General features: G+C 35.4%; 1 non-coding gene across 1 annotated transcript; it reads right to left on the bottom strand.

The window, feature by feature from the left end:
* Window positions 1–4,536: 4,536 nt before the first annotated feature.
* Window positions 4,537–4,643, bottom strand: LOC123389476. Its single transcript, XR_006604067.1, has one exon. It is a non-coding gene; the product is annotated as a U6 spliceosomal RNA (small nuclear RNA).
* Between the last annotated feature and the right edge of the window lie 20,086 nt (window positions 4,644–24,729).

Raw genomic sequence — 24,729 nt, 5'->3', positions numbered from 1 at the left:
GGGGTAGACATGTGGTTGAGATTTTCTCTCCCTCTCCCTGAGCCCCTGGCCCACCCTCTCTTCAACCTTTATTAAAAAAAAAAAAAATCAATAAATTAGACTATATTCATGCTATATAGGCTATTCTAATTCAATTAAAGTAATGTACTACATCTGTGTACAACGCATGGATTAGTCTTACAGACTTAATTTGGACCCAAGTCATATACAGAGCATTCTGTCTGATTCTGGTTAGGAGCAAAATCAGTCAATTCTGAAATATAGTGTTAGAATGGTAGTTGCCTTGAGTAGGGAATGGATATTGATTGAAGATGAAAAAAAGGCAGTTTCCGGGTTCCTGGCCTTGCCCTTTTTCTTCTTGAGTAGTGGTCAAACACGTGTTCACTTTACAATAATTAATTAAAATCAGTGTTTATGAATCATTCATCTTTGTACACAGGTCATAATTTATAATTTAAAAATAAGTCAGTAAGTAAAAATAAATAAAAAGTTAAATGGAACAATGAAAGTTACTTAACAAACCTAGGATAAAGATCACCAAACAGTACTATTTAGTACCAAAATTATGCATGAATTACTTGAATGTTCTCTACCACTTGACCTGTCTGGAGTAATTTTGTCAAATGTCAATTACTCAAGGATCCCCTCAGGCTTTGGCTCATTGAGCTTTAATTAAGTGAAGACTTTTTATTTACTTCATAATTCTTAAATTATTTTGGTAATGACTACCTAAAATTCAGGTTAAAGCAAAGTATCTCTTTTTTTTTAAAGCTTTTATTTATTTATTTGACAGAGAGATCACAAGTAGGCAGAGAGGCAGGCAGAGAGAGGGAGAAGCGGGGTCTCTACTAAGCAGAGAGCCCGATGCAGGGCTCCATCCCAGGACCCTGAGATCATGACCTGGGCAAAAGGCAGAGACTTAACCCACTAAGCCACCCAGGCACCCCTAAAAAGTATCTTATTAAGTACTTATTTTTAAATGTAGCTCCTCTATTTGAAGGACTTTATATTTTGTCACATCTTGAAGAGAATTCAAATTTGTGTGTTTGCATGTCACAAAAATACCATTTTCATTAGAAAAGTATATCTTTATAGAAAAAATGTTTTTCAACCTCTCCTTTTTTTAAAGTTAAGTTTCCATATTCTCTGCACCAGACTATTACCATTTCATATTTCTTTGTCATGCTATTCTCTTACCAGGTATCTATGATCTAATACCCCTAGTGTCTCTTTATATTTTTTTGTTATTAGTTATCGATCTTCACTATTTTCACCTCTTTAAAATTTTCTCCCACAATTCCTTTGCCAATAAATTTTGTTTTCCTCCATTCCCTTCTCTTTCATTCACCTACCTAACTTAATTTTATCCTCATTGAGTAAAATCTCACCCCTGGCTATATATGTCACAGATATTATCAGTGGTGCTGAAAACAATAGGGAATTTTTAGGTAAAAGACTTCACATCTCTGTAATTGTTAGCACTGTATGTTTCCTGCCTTTCTTGCCAACATTTAGCTTATTGAGAGCAAATTCTCAATTTTTCTCCTGTTTCACCAATGCTTTTCTTGGATCATTGGAGACATTTTTCCCTTATCCTTAAATGTTGGTGTTTCTTATTGTGAATCTTTTTGTACCACTATGATTTACCAAGTCCATAAGCAGTATCTTCCAAGTTCATGATTATAATGGAACTATATGCTGGTGGTATTCATCTTTTTTTGGAGTCCCCTGAGATACTGATTCGGGTGCTAGTGTTTTACATGTGAAAGGATCTCAGAAGAAGTGGTGAGTGTGAAATGAGATAAGAAGGAGAAGGAAGACAAAAAGTACATTATCAGATGTTACTACTGTGAGCAACTGGAAAAAATTCTATGGGTTAATTCTTAAAGTCAGAGTAGAATGTATGATTCTGTTATATAACCAGAGCTGCAAGAAAGTAGGTGTATTTATCCACCAGTAGGTGACTTCTAAAGTTGTTAATGCCCCATACATACGTATAGCTTATTTGCAGACAGACAGAAGTATAGTGTCAAGAAAAATTTCAGTCAAAAACACGTAAGTGTTGGTAGCTGGAAGATGGGCCAGTATTTATGGAAATAGAAGTGGAGGGGATACGGATGGGTCAGATGCAGGATCTGCTACAGTCCATCTGCTGTAGTCCATCTACACAGCCCGTCACGTACCACATGCTAAGTTTAGAGTGTACTATTGCTGATTCCCTAGGTAGTGGGTATTAATAACTTAAAAAAGAAAAGTTTATTGAGCCAATTAACATTTCCTGTTGATTGATGAAATTGGTCCCAAGTCAGTAACCAGAAGCCATCTCTTCCTTGACCACCAATTCTAGAATTCTTTACTCTCAGCAGCATACCTGCTGGTCTGGGTCTCTTGCTCAGCGTGGAACCTAGATCTTTATCCCTGGGGATCTGAGCTCCCGACTACAGTGTTACGTCAGGTCATCACTACTGCAGTTGCTTATTCAGGCACACATTCATGGAATCCACTACATTTGAGAAACACTCACTGTTTGCATTTTGTGGCAGAAACACACCTTTATAATAATAAAGGGTATTTCCCTTGATTGTAAAGTAACTCCTTTCTTCATGTACGTAACTACTTTGGAAAAGCCTAAGATGAGCATTAGCAGTAGTATTTTTAGTTTTAGTGGGCTGAATGCTCTGTCCAGTGGTATGTGGCCCATTCCATTTCTGGGAACCAGAAGCTTTAGATCTGCAGAAACTGAAGTTAGAGACAAGAAACAAATTCCTCAAGTGAGTGGTGACTGTGAGTGATAGTAAGGAGGTCACCTCTAATTCTATTCTTTGTTTCCAGTGACTATCTAGGTCATCTGTATAATGTGAAAATTCTGATTCAGATGCAGTAGTTTTAAGGTAAGATATATGACTCTGAATCCCCTGTGAGCCTCCAGGTAAAGCCCATGTTGCCAGTTCAGGAACCACACTTTAAGTAGCAAAACTATAGAACATCTGTAGGACTTACTTCTTATTTCCAGCAATATGATCCTTGCTATTTGGGAAGTGATCTAAATAATTCCAGAATGCCTTCCTGAAAATTTGCTTTTTGAGTGCCATGCTGGAATTCTTCCTTATTCTGCTCAACTTTCTTTCTTATTCTTCTCAACATTCCATTCCCAATCTCCAAGACTATGGGTCCATGTCTTCTTTCTGAAGAAGAGAATTACGGCAACCATACACTTAGTTTTGAAGAGGAAAAAACACTTTATTGATCCTATAAAAATCTAATAGAAACAGAAAAAAAGGGAAATCTGCAAGTAGATGAGGGCAATAGTAAGCAGTAAAGGAGAATAAGACACAGCTACATCGAATTGGGAACAATCTCCAGCTTCATTAGATGGGGTAGCCCAGTGGAAACGGCCAGGCTAGATTCCCAGTGGAGAGCCCTGGGCAAGGATCCTCCCCTCTGGTGAGACTTCTAACTGACCATCTCAAGAAGAGCAGTATTTATAGGGCAAAAGAATGCAGGTTTGAAGTTAAACATAAGTCTGCCTGTGTGCAGTTTGGAGCGAGCCACACTCTTGTATTAGTGTGTCCTTACAAATTCAAGGAGCCTAAGCTAGGTGGGCTTGCCTCCCCTCCTGGATTTCATTCTGGGGGGGGTGGGTTGCGGAGCGGGCAACTCAGCCTGCAGCTTGAAGGTAAGACAAAATTTATAGCTCTTGGTGTTGAGGCCAGAAGGGCCAGTTCTGACCTGGAGGCCAGCTAATGTCAGCTAATCAAACTCCCAAGGTCATTTGTGCAGCACAAGTCTAACAACATTCCTTAGCAGATCACAGAAACCTCTATTCATACCATATGGTATTTTAACCCCAAGTTTTAGTTTTGGACATTGTCATTTCTTTATTGGGTTTGCCACAGTGACTAAATTTGCATATTCCCTCAGAATTGTCATTATGCAATTGTTTTTTGCATTGCATATAGTCATATCTTTCTAAATTATAATTTTCATCATATTCCTGATTTATACACATTAAAAGATGAATTTCTTGCCCACTGGAAAGTGTCACACTATTCCTCATGGCTGGCAAAAAGCTCATGTTTCTACTCCTCAGTCTTCTTGTATTTTACAATCTCTAGAATCCATTTCTGCTCATAGTTTTTTTAGCCATTGATTCTAGGAAGAGGTGTATTTATGAACCATTATACAGAATCCCTAAGAAAAAATATGTTATGAAATGAATAAATTTAATGTAAATTTATCCTGTTAAAATTAACAGTAGCTGTTACTATTCAATTCACATTGTTTCTTGGGATACATGAGTAAAATCTAAATGTTATTTCTATTTTATAAGTAAAAAGGGACTAACATTTAATGAATATAAATTATCCTAACTTTCGTAGACTAAAACATAAAAAGAAGTTAAATCATTTGCTGAAGTCCCACCCAGTGAGTGACAGATTTTCTTTTTCTACTAAAATATCACAATTTTACTATTTTTTTTCACTTTGAGCGATACTGTTTCCTCCGCGAATTGCGGCAGCTCATGGGGAAACCACATAAAATATGGAACGCTTCACGAATTTGCGTGTCATCCTTGCGCAGGGGCCATGTTAATCTTCTCTGTATCATTCCAATTTTAGTATATGTGCTGCCGAAGCGAGCACCAGATTTTTTTTTTAAAGAGTTAATTATTAGAGAAAGAGAAACATGCACAAGGGGAGGGGCAAAGGGAGAGGGAGAGAGACAAGTAGACTCCATACTGAGCGATGTGGGGTTTGATTTCAGGACCCTGAGATCATGACCTGAACTGAAAGCAGGAGTTGGATATTTATCAACTGAGCCATCCCAGTGCCCCCAATAATAGATTATTTAAAAAAAAAAAAATCCTGACAGGCTTTACATTCACTTTCTTTTACAGCGTTGTTTCATTTTGGTGCAAATGATATATTTAAGAGAGTTGTTTGCCTTATATGTTGCCATATTAGATGGTGTCTGAGCCAATACAAAGATCAGATATTTACACTTCTAATCAAGATTCTTCCTACTGAACATTGCAGCCTCAAGTTTTTGCCATGACCTAGCTTATTATACTTTTGATCTATTTAGAATAGGTACTGAATTATACATTTTCAGAAAAAAATATTACATTAGCTTTATATTTTCTTGGTTTCCTGTGTTCTCAGCTCAATACCTATGTACTGTCTTTACACATTGACATTTAAACATTTACAAGCTTAAACATTACAAGTTCTGCATTTCAGAACATTTCTCTGAGAACAAATGTTCCAGACAAGGCAGGTGTTTATCATGGAATGTATATGCAAAATTGTATAAGTAAGATTAATTCGTTGAAATAGATCCCTCCTCATTTACTTGTTCTTCCTGCTGGTTTTTTGTTTTTGTTGTTGTTCGTTTTTTTTCATTGCCCTGGATGTTCTTTACCTCCTGAAGATTTCTTGGTTACTGGTTCTTAGTTTTTTAATCACTTCAATGGCTCTTCTTTCTAGTCTTTGTTTCGGGTTTGGTCATTTGTATTTTTCCAAATGTTGCATACTTAATATTCATGAATATTATTCATGATATATGATAAGAAGTGGTGAAAAGGGGGTTGGACATTACCTATAGGGCCTATGGATGATTTTAAAAAGATATTAGTCTGGAAGTAATAGAAATATAATCTAGAAAGATTTGTCGGCACTGTGGAAAATGGATTGACAAGTGACAATGGTGGAGGGAAGAGACAAGTTGGAAATGTAAGTTTGTTTACCTGAGTATTGGAATGCACAGAGCATCGTTCATTTTACGCAAGTCTAATTGAGCCATGACTTTGGGGACCATCCTGAAACAGTCACAAATCTGTTTCAACAACCTCTTCTGTGTTCCTAGTCTGACAATGGCTCTTTCATTAACAACTATTTGTTCTCTGCGAAATATGCTGCCATCAGCGTTATGCCAAAGAAAACAGAATCTCTTAAACTAGAAACCAGCCAAAAACAGAATTTCCTAGCACTTCAGGAATGAAAGGAGGGAACAGATGTGGATTATCTTATAAAGGATTTATGGCAGATAAAGCTTATTTCCTGAACCAATGCTCAATTTCAAACCTTCCTTGTAGATCCTTTCTATTTAAAAAAAAAAAAAAATAGTCTAAGTGAAATATAGACTTCCATTTAACATCAGTGATCCATTCTGGAAATCAGATGTTCTTCTTGAAAACAATAACTTAAAGCCTATATCATAGGCAAAATTATAAATTCACATGTTATATTTCAACTCAAAATCCCCAATCAGCCTCTCAAACATTAAGTAAGAGTAACAGTCTCCCATTTGTAAAAGCCACAGAAAATCAAATTTGTGCTTATATTAAGGCAAGAGGATTTCTGAGTGAGGTAGGCTATTCAGCAGAAAATTACAAGAATGTAGTATTCAAATTTAGACATGTAAGAAACTATAATCCATCAAAAATCAGGCACAAAATAGGAAAGTCTCTTTTCCTTCCCCTGGCATTATTAGTTAGCAACCACATCTAACATAAGAAAAAATTTATTGGGAAAAAACAATTCACACAACGGAAGAGAATCTTGAGGACCAGACGACATGAAAATTATCAAGTAAGGGAGCTTTAGGCTGTCAGGATAGTTGGAACTTGTGGAAAGTGCTTTGAAGTATTTCTTAGGATAATTCAACTCAATTTTTCTTCCTATGCTCTGCTCAGTATTCAAGTTCCTGGAAGAGTTGAGCATTTTTTTGTTGTTGTTATTTCATGTATTACCCTTCAGATAGTAGAAGCCATTCCTTATATGGATAAATGCTGAAGAAATAAAACCATAATTTAAAAAAAAAGTTTTCCCTATATTCTACCTCTTGGCTGTCAAATAAATGTGTATGTACATACCTGCACATGCACACTGTTAAATAATTCTCAAAAATGCTCACAGGGGCATCTAGCTGACTCATTTAGAATCAGACTCTTGGTTTCAGCTCAGGTTATGATCTCATGGGTCATGGGATTGAGCCCTATGTTGGGCTCTGCAGTCAGCATGAAGTCTGCCAGAAAGATTCTCTCCCTCTGGGGCACCTGGGTGGCTCAGTGGATTAAAGCCTCTGCCTTCTGCTCAGGTCATGATCTCAGGGTCCTGGGATCGAGTCCCCCATCAGGCTCTCTGCTCAGTGGGGAGCTTGGTTCCTTTCCTCTCTCTCTGCCTGCCTTTCTGCCTACTTGTGATCTCTTTCAAATAAATAAATAAAACCTTCAAAAAAAAAATGCCAGTGAATATAATTGTTGAAGAACAATGTGTGGGCTATGATGATGACGAACTTCAGGGTTTCAGAAAATTCCTAGATGTGTTGTGAATAGACACCTGAGAAAGCAGAGGTGTAGGATCATATTCACAATAACTGCATTTCTCATATGAAGTAATTCTGCTCTGTTGACAGTGGAAGGAAACAAATATAATCTGTATTAGGTTTTAAAAAAACTTAAAAATACAGAAACTGCAGGAGCAAATTACTTGTTATCCAAAGACATATTTTCTACCCCATTGCTGTACTCATCAGTCCAAACCTAATTTTAAATGAATTCTTATGGTCACTTGAGACATCTGGATCACACATGACCTTTCTATAATATGCAGAGGAGGAATAGTATAAACAATCATGCCTACATGTCTACGTGGTGAACATCTGCATTTACCTCAGAAATGCCATTTTTAAATGTATTTAAGCTTTAACAGAAAGGAACTCTAGGGGTTTCATATGGAGACTTAAAGGATAAGAGGAAATAGCAATAGAATTTACATTGTCTTTAAGGATCATTAAAAGTAGATTCTGAAAATTTGGGGCAATGAGCATAGGTTCTGTTAGGAGTCACACTACAGTTGATGGGAAATGTACTTGAGTCAAAACTTAATTGAGTTTGCTTCGGTGATGACTATTTTAATTATACTTCAGAAATTTATTTAATGGTTAAGTCTGTAAGTGGGAGTTCCTTTTCAAGAATATCTTCAAATTCACAAGATTCATGACTTCCGAAAAGATAGGCCTATTGAATTCTATCAGTTTTCACATAAATGCAATTAACCAAAGTGACATTAATTGCTCCTTGTTTCAGTTATCTAGTTGTAAATGGCTAAGTGGCAAAAAGTAACTAAATTGATCTGGGTTTCCCTCTTGTTGCAATAGCCTAAATAAAATATATTTCCTTATTTGATCAGTGTTACCTTTGGCAGCAGAAATTAGTAGTGAAAATCACTAGTAGTGATTAACATCATTAGTAGTGAAAATTTACATGTTACTCAGTACATTAGTCATTAATTATTCATACATTAATATTCCACCAGATGAGTTTAATTATATACTAAACAAAATATTTTGGGTGACTTAGCAGGAATTCTATTTAATTCTGGCTAGAATTCTACGCATAAATCTTGGCCTTCTAAATTGGGGCACTTTTCTGACCAAGTTGGCTACTTACCACATGTAGATTTGTTACATTCATGTCAGCTACAATCTATAAGATGACTTCTAGTTCTCCGTGACAAGAGCAAAAAGCATGTATAACAGTTTTCTCCCTAGATGAGAAGACTTTGTGTGTCAACTTAATGTGTGTGGAGACTGGTTAGAGGGTGTTGCAGCTGGTATCTATTCTCAGATATTAAAAAGAAGCAGCTACTTGTTTTGTATCTACTTATTATTCCAAAATGCAAATAATTACACCCCAATGAAGGCTTCCAAAATTTAGCATGATGTAGTTGAATGAATTGTCATTTGTAGATACTCCACAATTGTGGAATTACCTGAAACTTAATCTTCGTTTTCAAAGTCTGCTAGAGAAAACTGTTAGACATTTCCAGAAATTATCAGGTTTAAATCCACAGAAGTTTTCAATTTGGCCTTCTAGTTCATTAGACTTTTACCCAATTTTACATACATAATATATGTTCCCAAAATAAACTTGAAGAATGCATTGTTATGTAAGTCATCTTAAACAGTCAGCAATTCAGCAGTTTATCAATTTACTAGTGCAATGTTTCCTCTTGAAAATAAATTTTACATAAATTTACATAATTTATATAATATTTTGAGGTTTAACTGATATATAAATAATTGTTTGTAATTTGTATGTACAGTGTGATGAGTTTGGGCATTTGCAAGTACCCACAATTCGATCACCTCAATAGAAGGTAATAGTTTAGATGCAGTTTTGTTGATTTTCCTACTAATTACTGCTGCCAAAGGCAATACTGATCGAATAAGGAAATTTATTTTATTTAGGCTATTGCAATAAGAGGGAGACCCTTGATGAAATATCAGAGTCTGAGCAGGGTAGTTTTGCTTTATACTTTTATAGAGAGAATCAGCTTATAACTGGGTGACATGTATTTTGGATTTTTTGTGATCATGGGAGGTCTCTGTCAATCAGCTTGATAGGGAAATATTTATCTGTGTGCCTAGCTAGTTTCACATGGATAAATAGCTCACCTAATATTTCATGAGCTAAAAACTGGAGTTAGTTCTCCATGTCTGACTTGTCAGTACGTTCAGGTAAAAGGGAAATGTCTGTGTGTGGCCTGGTTGCAAGTAAACAATCATTTCTAAATTTTAAAGGAATCATGCGGAAGAACAGATAGCCTGTTTTACTGAAATCATATGGGGCAGGTTGCTTTTTGTTTTAATCCATTTCCCAGAACACAGAAGGATGGAGGGACTTGCTCTTTTCCAGGACCTTATATTGGGTAAAATTCAATATTTTGTAAGGAGAGGGTGGTTGGGTTATGGACATTGGGGAAGGTATCTGCTATGGTGAGTGTTGTGAAGTGTGTAAACCTGGCAATTTACAGACCTGTACCCCTGGGGCTAATAATACATTATATGTTAATTTAAAAAAATTAAAAATTTTTAAAAAAGAATGTGAAAAAAAATTCAACATTTTGTCACCACTCTAGCCTTTATGATTTCCTTCCTTTTCCCTGCTTTGTAGTCAATGTGGTCTTATTTTCAGTTAAAGGGAAAGGTTAGCTTATTGATTTAAATTATTTTTAAAAATTTACTTACAATTGCACTCTTTCCTGTAGACACTGCTCTGGTTGTGTCTCATAAGTTTGGTATATAATTTCAAAGCTCAAAATAGCCATTTTTTTTTGTTCATGATAATTATCATTCATCACTGAAAAACTCAGAAACAGTGATAAACCTCCTGAATAGGGTTAATCTAGGCCTAAGAAATAATCTCTTGAAAACAAAATCAGTTGAAACCTGTTGAGGCATGATGGAAAACATCATTTGATTTAATCCCTGAAGATCAGTCTCTTAAAAGAGGGATACCTGAAAGGAGAAGAAATAATGCATGTACAAGTTTTTTAAAGAGCCAGGAGGTGAATCCTGAGACTCTTCAGTCTAGCATATTTCAAGAGGCTGGTGGATGAAAGAGGCTGGTGGTGAATTGGGCGTCATTCCTCATTAAATAGGATATTTAAAAAAATTTTTAAATAATTAAAAATTTTTTAAATTTAATTATTTAATTTAAAAATGTTAATTTAAAAATTTAATTATTTTTTAAATAATTAAAAAAATTTAATTATGTTTTTATTAACATATAATGTATTATCTGTTTCAGGGGCACAGGTCTGGGATTCATCAGTCTTACACAATACACAGTGCTCACCATAGCACATACCCTCCCCAATGTCCATCACCTAGCTACCCCCGCACCCCCCCACCCCCACCCCTCCAGCAACCTCAATTTGTTTCGTGAAATTAACAGTCTTTTAGGGTTTGTCTCCCTCTCTGGTTTCATCTGGTTTCTTTTTCAATTTATTTTTATTTTGGGGCACCTGGGTGGCTCAGTTGTTAAGCATCTGCCTTCGGCTCAGGTCATGATCCCAGGGCTCTGAAATGGATCCCTAAGTCAGGCTCCCTTCTCGGTGGGAAGCCTGCTTCTCCCTCTCCTATTCTTTCTGCTTGGGTTCCCTCTGTCACTGTCTCTCTGCTGAATAAATGAATAAAAACTCTTAAAAAATTTTCAAGTGACAGCTAAAAATTTATTTTAAAAATAGTCTTATTTTTTAAAATATGACAACTTTTTAAAAAATAAGGTATCAGTGTTCTTGGTGATATTGTCCAAAATATTGATATCTTTTATATAAAAGCATGTGTGACCCAAGCATTTCTTTAGACATACTTTATGGTCCAGAAATTGGCTTGGTTGTTCAAGGAAAAATCAGCCTGTGCTTGGTCTGATGCACTGATGAGTCCTTTGATGAACATGCAAATTTGTCAGGCTTTTGCTGACAGCATTTTTTCAGATCTTTGGGGGAAAACCAGGTGTGTGTCATTCTAAAGTCTTGATAAGAATCTGAGCATTCAGGTTTTAATTATTTGGGACTAAATTAGAAATGTTAGTTTGGACGCTTGGTGCTGATATTGAAGAACCTGCAAATGTTCATAATAAATATTTCTGGTTATGTCCTGCTAACATGTCAGACACTTATATATTGCCATAAGGATAAGAATACTCAATAAAAGACTAAATTGTGAAGGTTACAGCAAAGAGAAATAAATATTTGTTTGTAAAACCATAGTCTGTTAAATTATTTCGAGTTATATATAACTTAAAAGAGAGTGGTTCCATATATCCAAAAAATATGATATTAAAACATCAGCAGTATTCCAAACAAAACTTGTAATCATTCAGTCCTATGTATTTAATTCTTATTCTCTTTGGGGATACTTGGAGGCTCAGTCAGTTAAGTGACTTCCTTTGGCTTGGGTCATGATCTCAGGGTCCTGAGATTGAGTCCTCTATTGAACTCCTTGCTTGACAGGAAGCCTGCTTCTTGTTCTGTCTGCCACTCTCTTTGTTTGTGCTCTTTCTCTGTCTCTGATGAGATAAAAAAGTAACATCTTAAAAAAAATAAATTCCTATTCTGTTTGCTCTTGGTTTAGCAGTCTCATGACCACATCTGCCTCTCCACTTGAATTATGGAAATCCTGATTTATTCTATGTGATCTTAAACTTATTTATGAAATCCCTTCAGGAATCTAAGCCCAAGACTACTTGAATGGTAATTTTCTAGGGGTCTCTGCATCACTTTTTGTTAAAGAACTTCACTGTAGCTAATTTGCAAATACTTCTAGAAAAGCATCAGAGAAAACAACTATCTCTTGGTGAAAAAAATCTAAAATCTACTGTGGTTGACTTACTAATGATAAATTTCAAAGGTGACAGATCTGATGAGATTTTATTGTAGGAATAATATAACTAACAAGACAATTTTCTTGTTCTTGTGACATGCAAAGCAAACTTAAGTCAATCAAAAGTTTTAGATGAAATATCTAAATGAATGTCTCTGTTTTCAAAGAACAGGATAGTGCATCTAACTTATGAAAATAAACATAATCTCATTAGGAAAAATAAAGTCTCCTGATATATAATAATCCAGAAACCTAAAATATCATAATATATTATGAATTTATCAATATTATCAAGTAAAAGATTTAGTAAGCTAGGGTATCTGGGTGGCAAAGAGGAGTCCTGGTTTACTCAGTTAAGCCTCTGCCTTGGGCTCAGTTAATGATCCTGAAGTCTTGGGATTAAGCCCTGCATCTGGCTTCCTGCCCAGTGAGGAGCCTGCTTCTTTCTATCTCCTTCTGCCAGTCCCCTAGCTGGTGCTCTTTCACTTGCTCTCTGTCAAAAAATAATAAAATAAGTAAAATCTTAAAAAAAAAAAAAAAAGATTTAGTAAGCCTTACAAAGGTACCAAATACCTGTATATTAATTTCATAAATGACATGAATCTCCAAATGAAAACCGCTAGGCTATACTGGATTCAATAAGTAAAATTGTGACCAAATCAGTATTTTAATAGCAACTGGAATTATGATGGATCACACTATACTTTTGTGGTCTAATAGGAAGATTAACACCAGGAGACTGATAATCAAATAGAAATATAGCCAGTGCAGTGATGTATCTATAGAAATCTCATAGGATTCCTACAGAATTTATATTAATTAAGTTTTACTCACATTTAACCCAGGGAAGGGTTATCTGCTCTTCTGAGTTGACAACACTTTCCTTATAACTCCTATCAATTATACCAGGTTATTTTTGCCATCTCATTATATACAAGGTGAAAGAGTCCTTTATGATGTTCCCAGGAGCTCCATTTACATGATGGATGCTTTGCCATTTCTTTACTTTCAATCTGCATGTGTCCTTATGCCTGAAAGAGGAATCCCTTGAAGGGAGCATATAGATTGGTCTTTTTTTTTTTTTTAATCCAAACATATCCATGGTGTTTGATTAGAGTGTTTATTCCATTTACATTCAAAATAGTTATTGACAGGTATGTAAATGTTGCCATTTTGTAACTCATTTTATTGTTTTGCAATTCTTCTGCTCCTTTCTTTTTCTCTATTCTCAGAGTTTGTTATCTTCCTTTAGTGGTATATTTGAATTCCTTTCTTTTTACTATGAATTTTATAAATAACATCTTCTACATATAGCAATCTATATTAAGTTGATGCTTACATAAGTTTGAATGCATTCTTTACTCTTTCTCCACCACCACATTTTAGGAATGTGGTTTCATCTTTACGTCCTTTTATTTTGTGAATCTCTTGACTTATTTTTATATTTATACTTAATTTACTGCTTTTCTACTTTCTACTTTTCTTCCTCCTACTTATGGCCTTTCCACTCCGAGTCCCCTTCAACATTTTTGGGGCTGATTACTGGTCATGAATACCTTTAACTTTTGACTGGGAGCTTTTTTATTTCTCCTTCTATTCTGAATGATGAAATTGCTGGATAGCATATGGTTGCAGGTTTTCCTTTCAGCACTTTGAATATATCATGCCACTTTCTTCTGACCTGCAAAGTTTCTGCTGAAAAATCAGCTGATAGCCTTATGGGGTTTCCCTTATAACTGTTTTTCCTTTTACTGCGTTTAAACTTCTCTGCCACTACTTTTTGTGATTTTAGTTACAAAGTGTCTTGGTGTGTACTTCCTTGGGTTGATTTTGCTAGGGTATCTCTATACCTTCTGGATTTTGATTTCTATTTCTCTTTCCTGATTCAGGAAATTTTCAGCTGTTATTTCTTCAAATATATTTTCTGTCTTCTTTTCTTTCTCTTTTCCTTCTGGGATTCTTATAATGCAAATGTTATTATACTTGATGGTGTTGCTGAGTTCCCTAAATTGATTTTCCTTTATTATTTTTTTCTCTCTCCTGTCCAGCCTGATTACTTTCCATTACTTTGTCTTCCAGGTTGCTGATCTTTTCTGCTTTCTCTAGTCTAATATTTATTTCATCTAGTATATTTTTAATTTCAGTTCCTGAATACTTCATATCTGATTGGTTCTTTTTCTGTTGTTATTAATGTCTTTCTTGGGAATATCATTGAGATTCTCCAATTTTCTCTCAAGTCTAGGGAGTATCTTTATGACTATCACTTTAAATTCTCTATAGGGCATTGCCATTTCATTTAGGTCTCTTGCTGTGATTTTATTCTGTTCTTCCATCTGGAACATATTCTTTTCTCATTTTGTTTAACTCTCTATTTCTGTTTCTTTGTATTAGGAAAGTCAGCTATGCCTCCTGCTCTTGAAAGTAGTGGCCTTATGAGGAAGGCATCCTGTGGTACCCTACAGTGCAGTGTCTCTGTTCACCAGAACCTGGAGCTTCAGGGATATCTCCTATGTGTGTTGCCTGTGCCCTACTATTGTGACTAAGCCATGTTTGTCTTCAGTCTAGTCATCTGCAGTAGCTCATTCTGACTGTTGTGAGCAGGTTTGGTCTCTATGTTGTTAATGGGTCAATCTAGAGACTCCTTGGGCTTGAGTTGGGTCAGATCATGCATTTTCTGGAGCTGTGTTAGCACTCAACTACAGGGTGCTTTCTTAGTGTTGCCCATAAAAAGCTTTTGTTGGTGAGTGGAGCTTGCAGTCAGACCAAATGCCTAATGCTCTTCATCCCACTGTTGGGATCACATCAAGACTATTGTATGTGGTTTTCTTCCCCTCTCCCTAGGGCAGAATTCATTTTGGAGTGGTACTGCCCCTTCCCAGGCTTCTTGCACACTGCCAGGTTTGTGACACTGTTTTGAATGGGCTCTGGCCTCTGCTTATTGAAAGAGGCAGGTCTGCAGGAGAACTCCAGGTCAGTCTCAGGTGTTACCAAGATTTTTGCAGGTCTGTTTTGGGAAATGATCTACAACTATTTGGGAAAAAAGCCTGTTGTGTTGAAGCGGGGCGGGAAGGGGGGTGGATCTACAGAAGAATCCATAAACGGTCTTAGGATATTAGCAAGGTTTGCTCATATCTACTGTGGGAGGAGACCTTAAGCTGAGGCCTGGCTGGAGGTCATGTGTCTGTAGGAGAAGGTGGTGGTGGGGTATGTTGTGAGCAAGTTAGTGGGAAAGTGTTGATGCTGTGCTGGTTCCTGCAGGTGTCTGTGTCTGGGCTGGGGTTTGTAGGGGGCCTCTGGGGAATGGTACCCACTAGCAACTTATTTCCTAGAGAACTCACTGTTCTTCCAACATACACTATGAGGTTTAATAAATCTCCATTTCATATATCCCAGGTGTTTTTTAAACTTCTACTTCTGTGATTCTAGGGTTGTTTGTTGTACTGTCTCTCTAAGGGTGGGGACTCAGTTTCCTATTGCCATACTTCTTTCTCTCCCAGAGCCCAGGCTGCTGATTTTTAAAGTTCCTGGTGTTACTCAAAACTAAAAAGTCCAGTCAAGAAATAGGCAGAAGTCATGAACAGTTATTTCTCCAAAGAAGACATGCAAATGGCTAACAGTCAAATGAAAAAAACACATCATTTAGCATCAGGGAAATACAAATCAAAACCACAATGAGATACCACCTTACACTGGTCAGAATGACTAAAATTAACAACTTAGGAAGCAAGAGATGTTGGCAAGGACGTAAAGGGGAATCCTCTTACATTCTTGGTGAGAATGCCACATGGTGTAGATACTCTGGAAAACAGTATGGAGGTTTCTTAAAAAGTTAAAAATTGAACAACCTAACCAGTGGTACTTACCCAAAGTATACAGACATAATGACTCGAACAGGCACATACAGCCCAATGTTTATAGCAGCAATATCCATGTTAACCAAAATATATCCAATGACAGATGAATGGATAAAGAAGATGCACTATATATGTGTGTACACACAAACACACACACACACACACACACACACACACACTGGAATATTACTCAATCGTCAAAAATAATGAAATCTTGGGGCGCCTGAGTGGCTCAGTGGGTTAAAGCCTCTGCCTTCGGCTCAGGTCATGATCCCAGGGTCCTGGGATTGAGCCCTGCATCAGGCTCTCTGTTTAGCAGGGAACTTGCTTCCTCCTCTCTCTCCCTGCCTGCCTCTCTGATGACTTGTGATCTCTGTCTATCAAATTAAAAAATAAATAAATAAACATGAAATCTTGCCATTTGCAAGGACATGGATGGAACTAGAGGTATTACACTAAGTGAAAGAAGTTAATCAGGAGGAAGATGAATACCATATGATTTCATCATATGCGGAATTTAGGAAACAAAACAGATGAACATAGGAGAAGGAAAGGAAAATAAAATAAGGTTAAAACAGAGAGGGAGAAAAACCATAAGAGACTATTAACTATAGGTACCAAACTGAGGGTTGCTGGAAGGAAGGTGGGTAGGGGAATGGGGTAGTGGATGATAGGCATCAAGAAGGACACTTGATGTAATGACCACTGGGTGTTATATGTAACTGATGAATCCCTAAATTCTATTCCTGAAACTAATAATACATGATATGTTAACTAAATTGAATTAAGGAAGATAGATAGATAGATAGATAGATAGATATTGTAACAACTGGTAAAATTAGGTCTCCATGGTTTTCAAAGCCAAATGTGACAGGGACTTGTCTTTCTATGAAGGCTTCCCATTGCCTGGGGTGCTTGGTGTGGATGTCTGGTTCTCTGCCCTCTGAGCTCACAGCATCTCTCCCTCCCTTCTGGGTCCATTTAGCTTCTGTGTCTCCACCATTTTTGCCCTCTTCTCTGTACTTAACATTGGAGAGTCTATTCTAACAATCTTCTGGTCATTTTCTGGTTTATTTACACTGTAATGGGTGTTATGTTGTTGTATCCATGAGATGAAGTGAGCTTAAGATCTTCCTACTCAGCTGTCTCCTTGTTTGTTTGCTGCTGTTTTTGTTTTTGTTTGTTTGTTTTTAAACAGAGGAAATCAATCTTTAGTTTTGCCTAACTACAGATATTAAAACTCTCAAATTTTACCTAGCTTTGAACATGACAAATAAAATTTCCTTTTTGTAAACTTTCTATATCCATTCAGATTTTGGCTTTTATGTTTCTCATTCTGAAAACAAGCAATTATTTTACTTGAGGACAAAACTACTCTTTTTTTCTTAATAAAATGTAACCTGCATACTTATATGAACTTTTTTTTTTTTTTACCATATTGGTCCTATCAGACCATTTTTTATCATACAGGTCCTATTGTGACTAACCACAATAACTTCATTTTCATAAAGGATGTGGATCATATGAATTGTTGACAATAAACAAGCATTTTGCACAGACTTGCAGAATCTATGAATGTATCACAATTTTTTATAGCCACATACTTCCTTAAAGTACAAATTCTCAAGTGTAGCAGAAATGAACACATTAACATATGTTTCTTTATACCCTATGAAAATAAGAGCCACAAGAGCACAAACTTAATATCATGCGTATTAATTAATATTCAATGTTCTGTCTTAGAAATTATATACTTAATATGCATTTAGTAAAAGTGTAAGATATTAGGTTATCTAAAGATCTTTGAAACAAGCTGACATACTATAAAATATAATTACTGTTGGAATAAAGTTTGTCATGATAATGATTCAATTTGATTAAACATGAATTTATATCTTTTATAATATTATGCATCTAGTAGATATAATATAGCAATTCACTTAGCAGACCTACAGAAGTTTAGAAATAATATGCATAGGTGGAATAAAAAAAATGTATGCTTATATTACAGTTAATACCAGTAAGTTCGAAAACATAGCTGTTTTTGTCTGATAGATACTTTAGACTTGATTGCCAAAGATTTGTCTAAATTATGGAACTTAATTATTAAACCTTTTAGGTAAGTTTCTAGAAGAACTTTTTTTGATACATTGATTAATTTTCTTATCTGGAAATTTTAGGACTCTTCAACTTATTCAATAACTTATACATCCATTTTTCTGCCAGATCAAATCTGCTGAGTCTTCCTAGTGAATTCCTCTTATTTCAGTTGTACTTTTTACCTCTAAAATTTCCATTTGGTTCTTTTTTATAATTTCTGTCTTTTTATTGATTTTTTTATTTGATGAGATATTGCCATGCTGCTTTGCTTTTAAAACTATTTTTCTTTGGTTTGATTTCCTTGTCTCTTAAATCTAACATCTGGTCCTGCTCACAGGAGGTGTCATAAGACTGTCTTGTTTTCTATATCTGATAATGTATGTAGCAACTTAAAATATCGATTCCCACCTTCCACTCCAGTTCTTATGTTGCTTATTTATTTGTTAAGTGCCTTGATTGGACTATTCTCATGAAGTCTGTTTTCCCTTTAAGTGTTAAATTTTTGATGTTGCTCATAGAAGACATAGCCTTATGCTTGTTCCCAATCATCCTTGAATGACAGGTTTTAGCAGAACTGTCTCTTCCTTGGTCTCTTTGGTAAACCACTTGCCTCTATTGGTATCACACTTAGATTTTAGGCTCCACTGTCTGTCAGGTAATTATTCTATTCTCAAAGACTCCCTGTGTCCCAAATTACTTCACCATCTGACCTAATTTAGCTTCAGCTCCTTGGCAGAGGTAGTTTTCTTAGACCAGTGTTTGAGGCTTTCTCCTGACCCCAAACTCATCATATCTTTTTTCCCTGAGTCTCCTCTGGTAAACTAGTTTTTAGTTTAGGTATTACTCATAATAGCTAAACACCAAAATCATTATCATTTTGATAGCTTTCTAAGGCTTGAACTCACCAACACTGTTTCAAATAGTTGCTTGGGGAGAACTTCAGAGTTCTCTGCTTTAATGGAGTGGCTCTCTTCCTGGACACAATCTCAGGACCCTTGCTTAGGAGCCAGGGGTGGAGACATTGATTGCCTCTTTATTATGAGCAGGGCACTGAATTGGAGAAGATAGCCTCTGGTTTTCTCAGCTACTCTTTCTCAACATGAAACCTCTACTTCACAAACATTTAGGTCTTGATATTGTCAGTATGCCATGCCTGAGGTCAGGCTTTTACCCTTTCAGTATGGGTTGGGTGGGGGAAGGAAGCCTCTACTATCTCAATAACAGTTGCCAGGAATTTACTCTGCAATTTAGAGCTGGTGGTTTGAGAAATACTGGCAGCCTGCTTCTCTTGGGGAGGTACCATATTCCTTGACTAAGAGCAAAAGGGAGAAGGAGCCCTGTTAATTTGTCCACCCTTGCCCATATTGTCATCGTGCTTGGATTGGGATGGGGTTGGGGATTGGATAATGGGTCAGGTACCAGAGACTCTCCTTTTTTATACAGAGATTTAGTAAGTTTTCTTAAATAAAAGTTTCTTCATATACTCTATGCCTGTAGAACAATTCCAGAGATTTTAAGGGGTTGATTTCCATTAATTTTCACCAGTTTTCATGGGTTTTTTTGGAACCAATCTACATAGCTCTTCACATTGCCAATCTGAAAGTAGACGTCTTACAGAGTTTTCTGTATTTTCTCTAATGGTAATTTAGGTGGCTCTCTTTTTCCTTTTAAGAGTTAATTTAATTGCAAATGGAAGACCTCCATTCAGGCCATGTAATTATAATTAAACTCACTGGAATCCAAATAAATTGGACCACTCCTTATGTCAACATGTCTCTCTCATACAGTGTGTCTTAAGATACTAACTTACCATTATTCACTTTCTCTAACATTCTGGGGGATTTTTATTGTTTCAGTCTAACTAAGCTAGAGTTACAGTTCCCATAATTCCTTTCCTGCAGAGTTCCCAGTCATCTTAGTTCCCAAAAGAAACTAAGATTTAGAAGGCAGAAGTAAACCAGCAGCCACATTATTTTTATAGTCAGATGATCACGGCAAGTGCAGCAGACATTGTTTTCATTCACAGGTCTGTTCTCTTATTCTGCTGGCTGGGTTTTTTGGTGAGGGGCCACAGCAGAGCTGTGGTTCATGCTATTCCTTTCAGAGCTGCATTTAGCTTTTGAGATTGCTGGATCATGTAGATTCTTCACTCTGTGATGAGATATAGAAGCCTCCCCTGCTGGACACCAACGTCATTGGAGTTGGGGGCTTAATTAAGGTGTTGAAATACCAGTATGGGTTTCAGTCTATCCTTTTTGGGTTATAGCTTGGTCTTGTAGGGTCTACTTGATCTTGTTTTTCCTACTTCGCATACCTCCTCCCGCCTTTTCTGCCTGTCTGCCTGTAGACCTTGGGCTGTAACTCCCCAGGTGCAAAGACAGTAGTCTTACACGTAGAACAGAGACTGTGTAATAATCTCTGGTAATAATCTCAGGTCAAGTCCTATCACACATATATAGTATAACATATGCAATATAAAATAAGATAGTAATATTATATAATGAAGAAATATGAAAAATAAATATTTCCACACAGTATCTTTTATTTCTCTGATCAAACTGTACTGATAAACATGCATAAATTTGAAGGGCAAAATCATAGAGTGAATGGAACCAGTCTCATTATGGGAAAGCTTGACCTCTCGCTTAGGTTTGTTTTACCTTCTCAGAATATAGCATTGGCAGTTAACATAAAATTATCAGATTACCCCTAGTATTTTGACCAGATAAATTAACATTTGCAAATTAAAGATCTCAATGTAAATTCAATATAAATTGAAAATTCCTCACTCTTGGACACATTTTACCAGCAGAAAACAAATGCATGCAGAACATGCATTTGCATGTGGTTTTACATTTATTACAATATACAGAGATAAGCTTCTGTTACTATGGGAATAAATGCATCACCAAACCAAGAAATCTCCTCTGTGGCAGATTCATAATGGTCCAGTGTCATTTATATGAACTCGTGTTTAGTTTCCTCCTCCATATTTTTCAATATGTAACAATATCAAATCAAAGAATATTTTGAGCATACTCTAGCCATTGATGACAATAGCAGTGTACTTTTTTATATATTTCAGTTACCATTCTGAAGTTTGAAATCTTTTCTCTTTGCTTTTCCTTGTCTGATAAATACAGATTTTGAAGAGAAACCATAATGTGGTTAGTGGCTATAGATACATAAAAAAGCTCCTATTTGCCTGTTCATTCTTCTCAAGTTCTTTTTTTTTTTTCCTGTGCATAAAATATTACCTGTACAACCTTCTTTACTTCTTAGTGGTATAGTTTGTAATCCTGGAAAAATATATAATATTTCTCATGGCTCCATGTTGCAAGTTTACCTTTTATCTTTTGTCTGAGTATATATTGATTCATCCGTATATGACCTGTAAAATGATTTGCTTCTTAAATATTTGGTTCCTAATCATTAATTATAGCTTCATTTGTCTCCATATCTGTGAAAAAATACTGTTTATAAGTAACAAATCATCTTAATAGCAAATATCTACCAACAGAAGAATCCATAGATGTACTGTTCAATTTTAACACATCAGACTATTTTGCAGTCATGAAAAGGATTAAGCCGTAGTTGAAATCTGAATTGGTAATATCACAAATCTACAATCCTAATATAATGTTGAATATAAAGATATGTTGGACAAAAATTCACATAGTATGATCCCATTTATATAAAGAAATACTTGTATCTTTCATTAAGAAAGAAAAGGTATACAAACAAGCAAAAATTCAGTATGAAATGTACTTCTTAGGGGAAATGGATAGTCTGAAACTAAAGATGTATGTACAGTGATTACAAAGGTTTGGTATGGTTCTGTTTCTTAATGTAATTTAGAGTAGGCATATTTTCATCTTCTTACAAACCTCACATGAATATTACATGTATTCTGTATTTGATTTATTTCATAATAAAATAATATGCTATATCATAACATTTAAGGGGGAGAAATGTGATCATTTGGTAAGATCAGGAGCTGATAGGAATTCGGAGAATATAAATACTTACAGTTTTAGTATATGTGCTGCCGAAGCGAGCACAATACTTACAGTTTTAAATATGTAAGTAAATTAGTTCATTGTGGAGTGTAATTAGAAATTTTAGTAAAGGTAAAAATGTTCAGTGACTTTCCTAAATCTTCGTTCTCATGTTTGTGGAACTATTCATATGGATTACTCCAAACACTGTTATTTTCTAAACAAGTTGTCAGGAAAACTGTATTTTGACTATATTAAAGTCCTGGTGGGGCTTTTCTCAATGAGCTGGTTCTATCCCTAGCTTGGATAAATTCATATTAAGTTGACTTTTGATGAAGATTTCTGCATTTTATTTACTCCTTCCTTTTCTTTGACCAAACCATATTGTGAAATCATATTAAAATAGGAATCTCAAAGTCGTTTAGTAAGCCACACAGACACAAATGTATGCCAAGATAGTGAACAGCCAGCTATTTTGTTTGAAACTCATGCTTCTGGAAGTTAACATTATCCTCAGTACACAAATCATATGATAAGAAAAAGGAACTAGGTATTTCAGTGATTCCTATGATTCTCATTTTAGCACATCGATGAAATCTAAGGGACTGAAAACATTTAAATACACAAATAATTGGGTTTTGAAAAGAATTGTAATATATAAAATTATCCACTTCTTTCTCATAGAATAGAATAGAATTTTGGATTACCAATGATTAGTGCCTAAGAAAACATTTGGAGGGTCATAGTTTAGAGAAAAATGGAAACAGTTATCCAGATACTAATGAAAAACAAATTGTTTCTTCTTAAAAACCAAGAATTTATAAAGAATCTATCTACATTGATTAAAGTCAGTGGATAAATGTTCAACTGTCCATTTTACTTTGCTTGTATAGACAGAATGTACGAATAGGTCATGTCATTTGGGTGAGGGGAATTGAACTTGACAGAGGACAGAGAATGGGGTCACTATATTGTAAATTACCTCTTCAAGTGCAATTATCTATTAATGACATAAATCCAATACAATTCTACAAGTCTTGGTTTTATCCTATATACTCCTTCTTTTCTTTATTGCCTTTTTGATAATGGTAATTTTTTAAAGATTTTATTTACTTATTTGACAGAGAGATCACAAGTAGGCAGAGAGGCGGGTGCGGGGGGAGGGTAAGCAGGCTCCCTGCTGAGCAGAGAGTTTGATGTGGGGCTCCATCCCAGGACTCTGAGATCATGACCTGAGCTGAAGGCAGAGGCTTTAACCCACTGAGCCACCCAGGCACCCTGATAACAGTATTTTATTTGTTTATACCAAAATCTCTTTTGGTTCAGTTCTAGTAGATGTTTTCTTTGAAAACTAATGTGCTTTCTCTAATGGATGCTAAATGGCTAGAAAAACAATGTTATACAGTATCAACCTTTATACCTTAAAACATTTTCTTGATGAAATGTTAAACAGCTTAACAATAACCCACAACCTTCGGACCAACTGTTCTTGATGAAAAGGAAGAGTATATTGTAGTAAATATGTGTACAATTGAAATTTTATATTCATATTTTAATTACTTTAAATTTTATTTTTAATAGCCACTTGAAATACACCTAAAAAAAAAAAAGAAAAAAGTTCTACATTTCTAACTGCCTTCAGGTTAACCTGTCACCTACCCCAATAACACTCAGCAATGAAGCCAATATAACCATTATTGCCCTTATATGGAAGTTATATTTCAGTACAATAATACAGATTAAATTATATTCTTTTGGTTTTCCAGTTTTATTGGTAAGTAATAAAATAATAATTATTACAACATGGGGCAACCTGTTGGCTCAGTCAGTTAAGCCATCCCACTTTTGATTTCAGTTCAGGTCATGAACTCAGGATCATGAGATCAAGTCCTATTTCTGGCTCTAGATTCAGTGGGGAGTCTACTTGAGATTCTCTCTCCCCCTCTACATTTGCCCCTACACCCTTCTAAAATAAAATCTCAAATGGGGGCACCTGGGTGGTTCAGTGGCTTAAGGCCTCTGCCTTTGGCTCAGGTCATGATCCCAGGGTCCTGGGATTGAACCCCAAACTGGGCTCTCTGCTCGCCAGGGAGCCTGCTTCCCCTATCCCTCTCTTTGCCTGCTTGTGATCTCTGTCTGTCAAATAAATAAATAAAAATCTTAAAAGGAATAAAATAAAATCTTAAATAATTATTACAATATATACTACATATACTTAATACTACAATACTTAAAATACTATGCATTAATATATGATGTATATGACATAGTATATCTATATGTATTTAAAATATAGTACATATAGTATATATTGTAAATTATTATATGCAATATATACTTAATACTCTAATATTTAAAATACTATATGGTTAATTAAAATATTTTTTAGTGGTTTTCTTTAATTATAAAAATTATCCCTATGTAATAAAATCTTATCACTAGAAACATTACTATCACATTATTTTTAATTATGTATACAAATATAGGACTTATTGAAAGGGACATTTTCATGTACCAATTAATATCAGTTTTGAGGAGAAATATTTTGAATGATTTATCCAGGTTGCTTAAATTGCACAATTGCACATTGGCATAAGGACAACATT

This window comes from Mustela putorius, unplaced genomic scaffold (assembly GCF_011764305.1).
Source record: "Mustela putorius furo isolate JIRA1106 unplaced genomic scaffold, ASM1176430v1.1 tig00003974_pilon_pilon_pilon, whole genome shotgun sequence".
Lineage (NCBI taxonomy): Eukaryota > Metazoa > Chordata > Mammalia > Carnivora > Mustelidae > Mustela > Mustela putorius.
This window is presented reverse-complemented; position numbering and strand designations above follow the sequence as displayed.